The following is a 9,331-nucleotide window of genomic DNA, read 5'->3' on the forward strand; positions in this document are numbered from 1 at the left end:
AATGCTGAGTAATGACATCAAGATTAATCCCTGAGAAGCTAATGAAGTGTCACGTCGAGGGTATTACTTCAATTTGCAGGACAAGTACAGTCACATTATCTAATACTTCCCTGTGCTGAAGTTCCTGTGTTACTGTATTCTAGGAATCCATATCATAATGATTGTGTACAACTAAGTGTAATGAAAATAAAATGTATTAAAGTTATTAATATGGGTACCCACTGGCCTCAGCTAAGCTCATCTCCTAATTGCCTGGGGCATTATTACTCACGGTGCTATGATGTTAGGTGGGACAGGCCTGCATGTTTCTTACAGCGGAGTAAGCTGTTGTGGAGAATGCTTCCTGTTACCATCTCTTGGTGTGGTAGGAAGGGGTCCACACGCATGTTGCGTGAACACCTTGGGCTAAGAATAGGTGGATACATCAATAAAACAAGTCATGTCTACAGCACAGCCAGACCTCAAATCTGCGATTCTCCTCCACTGTGGCAGCTGAGAGGTGGCTAGAGATGGTTAATGTTGGTATCAGGGCAAGACTTTGGTATTCACTAGATGACAGCAGAACCATGCAGTTAAGGGAAATCACTGCCTTAGAGAAATTAACAATGCGGATAGACAAGGCAAAGAAGAAAGGTAGGAAAATATAACCTGTGAAATGATGCAGAACGATCAGTCTGACTTAGGTAACAAAGGCTGTCGGTAACAAAACTAGCAAGGAGAATTCAGGTTATCCAGATCGCATTACGTTGCCTTGATCCAGTTTGGTGTACACACAGCGGGCTCACACACCTGAGACTGGACCCGCAATGGACGTGCAGTGCAGCTGTGCTGAGCATAGTCAGTCTGGCCACGTGGCCTGCAACCCTCCTCACCACTGGGAAACGTGCTGGGCCAAAAAGCAGGAGCACTGCTGTTCTAAGAGATCCAACCCACCAGCAACAGCTGGGGAACGTGTCCACCTGTAACGTAGTACCTTTGGGAGTACTGCTGCTACAGTATTCCCAGGTGGATGGCTGCCATCCGCTACCGCTGTTAATAGCACTGAAACCACGCCAGCCCTGTGGAGGAGAGCTGTGTCCTAAGAACCCTTATTTCTCATGCACTCAGGACTGTGGGCACAGGGAGGCCGTTGTATAGCTATGGAGCAGGAGGAAAAGAGTTAAGGCTGTACTCAGGACCAGAAAGACTGGAGGCAAAATAAAGACATGTTACATCTGCGGCTCTAGAGGCTGGGCTGAGCTTTGGGCAAGACTTGAAGCACTGGATTTTGAGGAGTAAGTGGCCCTCAGACTCTGTACTGCATACCATGGCCTGTGGTGTCAGCATGAGCATCTCCACCACCGATCAGAGATCCTTTTCTCAGAGCCCTTGGTCTTTGCACCCTTTTCTTCAGCAGCCACAGCAGCAGCTGAAGGAAAGTAGAGCCCTGTTTTGAAAGCCAGAACCTTCCCGCTTTGAGGTGTCCCCTTTTGCGCCAGTTTGACCTTCCCCTGTGTCTGTGTTTGTAAAAGCAGTGGGTGGCAGAGGCTTCCCTGGACAAACCTAGCCCTTCCTTCTAGGAGAGCCTGCAGGCTCGGCACAGGTGCAGGGGAGGGAGAAGTGGACTTTGGGCAGAGATTTCCTCCATGCCTGCCTCTTCCCCCACCTGAGTGCCGCTGGTCACACATGGTGGCCACGTGCCACTCGTCCCTTCCTGCACACCAGACCCACTGGTTCACAGCTGGGACAACCCCCTGCTGCTGCAACCAGCCACTGGTGTTAGATTTTGTTCCATTGGAATGCTCTGTTCTTGAGCAAATCTGAGCTGAGGTGGCTCCTCAGGTGGGTCAGGGCATGGCTATGGCCCGTCCCACCACCCCAGCCAGGAGCAGGGCAGCTGGGGGGCACCGGGTCAGCCCCAGCCCTGGGCATTGAGCACCTCCCTGGGGATGAGCTGAGGCTGGGCTGGGACGTGGGCCCACAGGTGGGTGTCAGGATCAGCCCCAAGGAGGCAAAGCAGGGTCAGACACAGCCCTGGCATGTCTGCGCAGGGCCGTGGGCTCACAGGTTATTGAGAAGAATCTGATTTAAACCAAGTTTGGAGGATGAATCATCTACTTCTGCAAATCTGGCATTCAAAAACTAACATTTCCTCTTCCGTCTCCTACTTTTACAGGCTGGCTTGAGGGAATGTGAAGCTGCCTGGTAGATCTTGATCTTGCTCATCCATTTTACTGGGAAGACACTCAAAGTCTGTGGTGGATGGTGGCAGATTTCTTAGTTATGTTAATTTTCACTCTACTTCTGGTTTAGTTTTTAAACTTGGAAACTCAAAATATGTAAATGCTTGAAGACGCACTGTGATTCTGATTCAGGTGTGTGTATGTGTGAAATGTGTTTTCTTCTGGACAAAGTTACTTTGTTCTAGGCAATGGGATGACTCCGGATGTATATGCCTGTACTTTGTAATGAGATTAATCCAGCACATCAGGAAAATAGCCCGAAAAAATTATTGCAGATATAAAAATGAGGGCACATTTTGAAACTGTTTGCTTGATCTTTTGACAAAGCACAGAAATAAAAATGTAGTTTATTTTCTTAAACGGTGAAATATACAGTCAACTACTTCTGTGGCTTTTGAACAACATTTAGCATAGTGAATTTCAGGACTTTTTTCTGCTGTTGCATGAGTACCAGCAGAAATTGTCAGGAACAGAAATGAAATCTGAAACAATGTTTTTCTTCGCTTTGCCTGTGTTGTCTTCAATATTTTCCATGTACAGCCTAAGTCTGGGGATTTCTGAGGCTTTCCTCATCATGAGCTCACCAGACTGGGTCACTCATATTGGCATTCTGTATACAAGCAAGCCAAGGACAAACATTTCACCTAGGTCTTCTCTGCACAGCATTTCATATATTAGGTCTTGCTAACTCATTGAGATTGAATGAAGTAAAATCTCTTTGAGGATGACTTCACGCACAGTTGAGCAGATGTGGCTTCAGGACTGTATTGGCTGACTCGTGTTCATTTAAGATATCCAATTTTGCCAGCTGCAACTGCCAACTCTTCTGCCCATATATGAGTTCAGGGAGGGATTTTGTGCTGTGCATTGCTGAGTTTGGTGTAGCAGCATTTTTCTTTGAAATGTCTTCACAGCCACAGCATTTAACAGGCTTATAGCCCTACTCACTTCAGAGATTTTATTGTTAAAAAAATTAAAATGTTCCCCAACCAATGTTTCTTTGAGTCTAGAAATCCTCAAATTTGGACTGTGCACTTCAGATTGCTTCATGTTGCCTTCATTTGAGATTTCGATGACGTGTAGAATCTTTGGAACAACTCCTAAGGATATTGTAGATGCTGTCATCATCTAGGGGTCTTTTTTAATCACTGCCAGATTTTTCAAAAATATATGCTGTAATCCAAAGAGAAATCATGGGGCTCATAAAATTGTAGATCAGGTTCTACAGCCTGTGTTATGCAAGGGCTCAAGCCAGCCGGTTGTCACAGCTTGTATCTCACTGTCTTAAAAAGACACAAATCTGTGAGTTGACCCAGATTTTCTTTCTGGGAATCTGCTCTCCTGTGCAATTGAAAGCCTGTAGTGTTTACTGTTGCTGGAGAGCCAGAAATCTGAATTGTGTTGGGCAATAAGAAGCAGAAAAGCAGTTCCGCTCAAGTAGGAACTTTTAAAAGTATTATCAGACTCCTCTACACAGATGACAGGGGACTAACTTTTGCCATTCCAATATACAGCAGGATAATTGAATTTAGCTATTGCGAAACAGGGAGTCACACTGCGTGAGTAAGTTGTAAAACTGACGTGCTACCTCTGGTGCTTCCAGCAGACCTTATTCTCGGGCTAAATTCAAAGTGTTTTTTGCCTCTGTGACTGTAGAGAGCAGTGTTTACAACATTACTGAATGGCTTGCACCCTGAATAAGGACATAAAGGGGAGGATGACTGGTGTGGGACTAGACCATACTGCAGCTCCTTCAGCTCATTTTTTTTTCTGAATGGTGGTTTGTCTTGTCATTTTTTTCAAAATAGTTATTTTAGAAGTAAGGGTTTAAACATGTCCTCTACTTCAGAACTGCAGAAGACCTTAAATACAGAACTCTCACAGTTCTGTACTTCATGTGAGGGTAGGAAGAAATGGGGCCATCCAAGATGTCTTCCAACCAAATGTTCCCTCTTTCCACAGTATGGAAGATGCAATGGTGGTGTACTGGCAGATGAGCATCCCAGTGGTAAGACACTTGCTGTTGCACCTCTCACTTGCGCAGGCTCAGGGGAGCACAAGGAAGTCCCACGACAACCAAAGGCTAGCAGCTGTACTTGGAGTAGCAGGCTGTGCATCTACGGCAATCTAGTCTGCACTAGATTTCTGAGCTAGCATTTCCCTCCTAGATCCCTCTTTATTAATCCCTAAGCCTTTTAATAAGGTCTCATATGGAAAGAGCAGAAACTGGATAGAGAAATCATTTCACTTTCTCTTCATGTAAGCCACTCTTAGCAGAACAATTTTCATCTTATGCAGGAAGCTCTTTGAACCAGGTTGTTATTCTACCACAAGCTGTCTATAATCCTTCCACATGTACAACACTTTCACCACACTTTTCAATATAGTTCTCACTGACAAGTCTGTTGCCCTATCTTACCGAAACCCACCTGAAGTCGGTAGGCACCTTCACAGTGGGCTTTGAATCTTGACCTTAGTAAACAGATGGATAGGTGTTTGCATTACCATCAGTTCCTATAGACCTAAGTACATCTTTATGCCCTACTCCTGTTATATAAACATTAATGTTATTGTGCTAAGGAGTTTATTAGCTTGCATGCAGTACCCTCTGAAGTTTCCCCACAGAGCTTAATGGGACCGTTAGGTCTTAGAAGGACTGAAGAAGGCTAGGCCTCAGTAGGTTCCCTATGGCCTGGGTAAATGTAACTGGGAAAGTGAAAAGGAAGCATTCTATTATCAGGTCCTAGAGCTTTCTTTTGTAAAACATAGGATAATTTTTTTTAAATTTCCAACTTTTTAATATTTTTGCTACTATGGGCTAGTGTAGTATTCTTTTTATGTGTTCTATGATGCAAGTCTAGCAGTCCTGGGTTAGTGGTGATATGAGCTGAATCAACTGCTGAGTATGGGAATAGCTCCCTTGTTTTCATGGGCACTAATCAGTTTATATAAGATGGGGCTTTGGACCATTATTTGTAAATTTTACATCTGGAAGTCAAACTAGGTTTACAGGTACCGCTTCTATAATTTACTGATCATACAGACAAAGTGCAGGGTGTGTTCCTTCAAGCGTGCATAAGAATGCATACTGTGATTTGGTCGCCTTCAACAGATCTGCCAAATACCAATGGAGAAGCAAGAATTAACATGTTCACATCTCATCTTAGCTGCATTCAGGGACAAACAAAGGCCTTCACTCCTTCCTCCACTGAAAACACACAACAGGAGAAAATTCAGCCTGTGAAAGCACGCTCAATTCCAGTGAAATCTTCAGCAGAAATTGATTGCAAGCTTTTATTTTCCTTTAATACACATATATTCAGGCTGTGAAACTGCACTAAGCAACTCTGGGAAAGTGTGTGCCTTCACCCACGTTAATCACACAGACACATAACTACTTGGATTACCAAAGAAAGTGACTCATCTGCTGATGGCAATGGATAAAAGAAAAAGGGGAAAAAATTCCCTAATTCTCATACCCCCTTCCTCTGTACATTATAAGGGGACACTTCAGGGAGTAATGCAAACACAGAGCTGGAAGGGAAGCTGTGTATCAGAGTCCAGGTCAGCTACATTAGGCAGTGAAGGTCATGTAATCCTTTCCAGAAACTGCTGAAGGTCTGAGTTAAAACTAGTTTGGTGTCTGAGGGAAAGGACTGCTTGGTCCCTTTGCTTCTCTTGGGAAAGGTATTTCTGCTAATTTACCTTACGTCAATGTGATTTCCTCTCTCTTTAGAGCTTCCACATTGATCTAGTCACAGGAGCAATCCTATCCCCATACAGATTTTGTTTTGCTAGGTGAAGGAGGTTAATTCTAAAATTTCTCCTATGCTCAGCTGGGAATTTACTGATGGATTGTTATGCAGCCAATGATTCACTAGTTGAGGTCCTTCACAGATCCGTAATCAAGCATAATAAGTTGTGGATACGTAGGGAAAGCACCCCTAAGGTGGTTTCAATAAGGTGAATCCATTCACCTAAACAATACTAGGGAGTGGCACTTCAAAGATTTGAAAATATCACTAAATGGAAAAAAAAAGACTGAGGAAACATGACAAATGTGAGTGCCTTTGCATTTTTTTCTGCGAGAAATGTAAGGTAGGTGATTTTGAGTTATAGTTACAGCCCAGCAAAGGGAGCTGGTTCAGTAACTGCGGGCATCAGTGACAAAGGAAAAAGAAAATTATGGGTCCCCATGAGGTGGCACCCTGAACCAGCGGTGCACACAGGGATGGGTTCGAAATTTTTTCATCCTGGAAGGAGCGGACCACAGATGCTTTAGTGAGAAGTGATTAATCCAAAGCATTGTCTCTCTACTTTTGTTTCACAGAAGTTGATCTTAGTTTTTGTACAGTGGGAAAAAGATAAAGTTTCAGAATAATGTCAGGGGTTTTTGTCTCTTATATATATGTGGATTTCCCCTTACATTTTGACTTTCTAGTCGCATTGTGAGGCTGTTTTCACAGGTTCTTTTAAGTAGTCAGTCAAATCTATCTCTTTATTAAGCTGATTTATTTGTTTATTTATTTATTATTTATTATATCAAGCATTATGCCTGGTGCTAAGTGTTGGGAGCAACGCCTTCAGGGAACAAAGTCAGCTCCTCAACAACCTGGTTCCAGCCCATGAGATCATTCATTTCCCATTTGCCAGATTAAAGGCTTTGTTCTCACCAAAAGCTGTCAGCTGTTTGCTTGCCTATTTATTTTTTTTTCCGAGTGGAATGTATACCCCAGTCCAGAACAGCCTCACTAAAAAAAAAAAGGTGAGCACATGTAAGTATGAGAAATTAATTTCCTGTCCGTTATTAGAAGTAATCACCGGTGAGCAGTACTTCTGCGTCAGCAGACATGTCTAAAGAAAACTGTATTGCTCCCATACATTTGAATCACTGTGTTGCTATATGACACCATCCTTTATGCCTATCAGTGCAAACACCTTGGGAAGAAAGAAAAGAGAGAGAGACAGCTTGTTACTGTTCAGTTTGTGTCTCAATGGAACCGTAGAATAATACTTTATTATTGTGTTATTTTAATTACAAATTAACTTGTGGTTTCTGTTGGTCTGATCTTTGCTAGCGTTTCTTATGAAAATGGAAAATTTTTTGGCTATGGCTTATTCCTGTTGCTAAATAGTAATCTAGACCCATGTTATGTGAGGAATATGAAAAGTACTGCTGTGTATACGTGTTGAAAGACATTGCAATCTTACCCTTTGAATTTTTCTAATTGTGTTAAAATTGTAGGTCACTGAATCAAAATAAAAGTGTACAAATGACCTCCTATCATTGGTTTCCTTGCAAGATCCAAAGCTTACTGTGAAAGCTGTAGCTTGATTAGAAGACCTTTCATGACTGTAGTGTAGAAAGAATGCACCAGTTTGTTCTAGTCATTATTCAGTGCCACTTGTAGATGATTACCCGTGTGGTCTCCAAAGCATGGCAGCATTAATTGCAGTCAGACATGCAGTGAGCATTAGTGAGTTTGGAGAAAGGAAAAAAAAAAAGACTATAGTGGACGCTTTGAGTTTCTGAAATAGTTCAAATAGTTCTCCGTGCTGTGTTGAGCAGCAGGAGTATTCCCTCCCCCTAGATGAGCTTGTTCAGAGAGTGGAGAGAAGAAAGCTGTTTTCCTTTCCTTTCCAGCAGCATGTAGGAACAACGTTCCTAGGAGGTGTTCAGAGGGAGTGGCAGGGAGAGCCAGGGAGCAAGGGCTGAAAGCAGGCTGAGTAACAGGAGAGTCACCTGGCTGGTTGCGTCCCTTCTGCAACGAAGCGTGTCTGGCTTGTGGGTTCATAGCTGAAGTAACGTACACGTGTAACAGCTGGATCCTAGCATCCAGCAATGTCTTAGTTTGTGTTTTTCCTTGGGCTGCTGGAGACCTGGAAGAGTGAGGACAAAAGCCCAGTTGTTACTTTGTCAGTATACTGTAACTTTTCTGGGTTATAAGGCTTCGGACTTTAATATTCAGTGTGCTGTATGTCACACCCCCATTGTTTCTACCTTATTTATTTACCTTATTTTCTGAGATGATATCACAGTAGGAGGTGTCCAATTCACAGGGGGCTTAAAAATAGTTTTGATTTTTTGATAAGGAAAAATCCTGTTATTAGTTCCATTATTTTTTTTAACTTGGTGATAGAAATACAAATCGTAATAGGTGTGTGTTGAAAATACTTTGAGATTAAACTGGACAAGACTGATTTAGTGAAAGGTAAATGCAGGAGACAGGGAAGCTGATGCAAGTGTCATTCAGTCAGACTGAGAAGTGAGTTCCTGGACTGGTGGAGAACTGCTTCACTTCTTGTCCCTTGCAAACCTCAACTACCTGAGGTTAAGCATCTTCTACTTTTCCACATCTTCCTGGTTGGGCTATAAGTAAGACTCAGTCATATGTCAGGAATTCCCATAAATATGAATAAGAAGCTACTGGGAAGTCACAGTTACTTTAACATTACCTCTAACAGCAAATGAGCCAAAAATATCCATTCTCAGGGGAAGCAGCACTGCCCTCTGAGCCACTCAGGTACCAGTGCCGGTGTGGACTCCTTCATTTGAAGCATCACAATTGCAGCAGTGATTATTAGTTTCGTGATGCCATGACCAGAAATAATTAATTTCTCAGCAGTACCTAGGTCAGGCTGAAGGATTCTGTACAGCTGCGTAGTGCCAGACCTCAGCTATCACAGAGCAGTTATCTAGTGGACGGTAAGTGATGTTTACATGCCTCCAGCTTGGCAATATAGAGTTCTTTCACTTTTCCACTGTCCAGCCTTTAAAAGAAACCGATGCACCTGCTTATATCTGTATTTCCCATCTATCGCTAGCAAGGAAATGGATCTGGTGAGTTGTGCTGTCTCTGCTAAGGCAGCCTGGCTGTTGTCCACCTCCCTGCAGCTTATCCAGAAGGTCCTGAGCCACTTCACAGTGACCATACTTGATAGACCTGGATCTAAAGGAAAATTTGCTCCTGCAGAGATGGCGATGTTTGGCTTTAGATTACCTGCAGACATCTGAGAAGAGTCTGGCAGCCAACATTATTGTGGATTTTCATAAAAATTTCTCTTACAGAAGGCATAATTAGATACATAACAATGATGGCCCAGATGGC

Source organism: Leptosomus discolor, chromosome 8 (assembly GCF_034619465.1).
Source record: "Leptosomus discolor isolate bLepDis1 chromosome 8, bLepDis1.hap2, whole genome shotgun sequence".
Classification (NCBI taxonomy): Eukaryota; Metazoa; Chordata; class Aves; order Leptosomiformes; family Leptosomidae; genus Leptosomus; species Leptosomus discolor.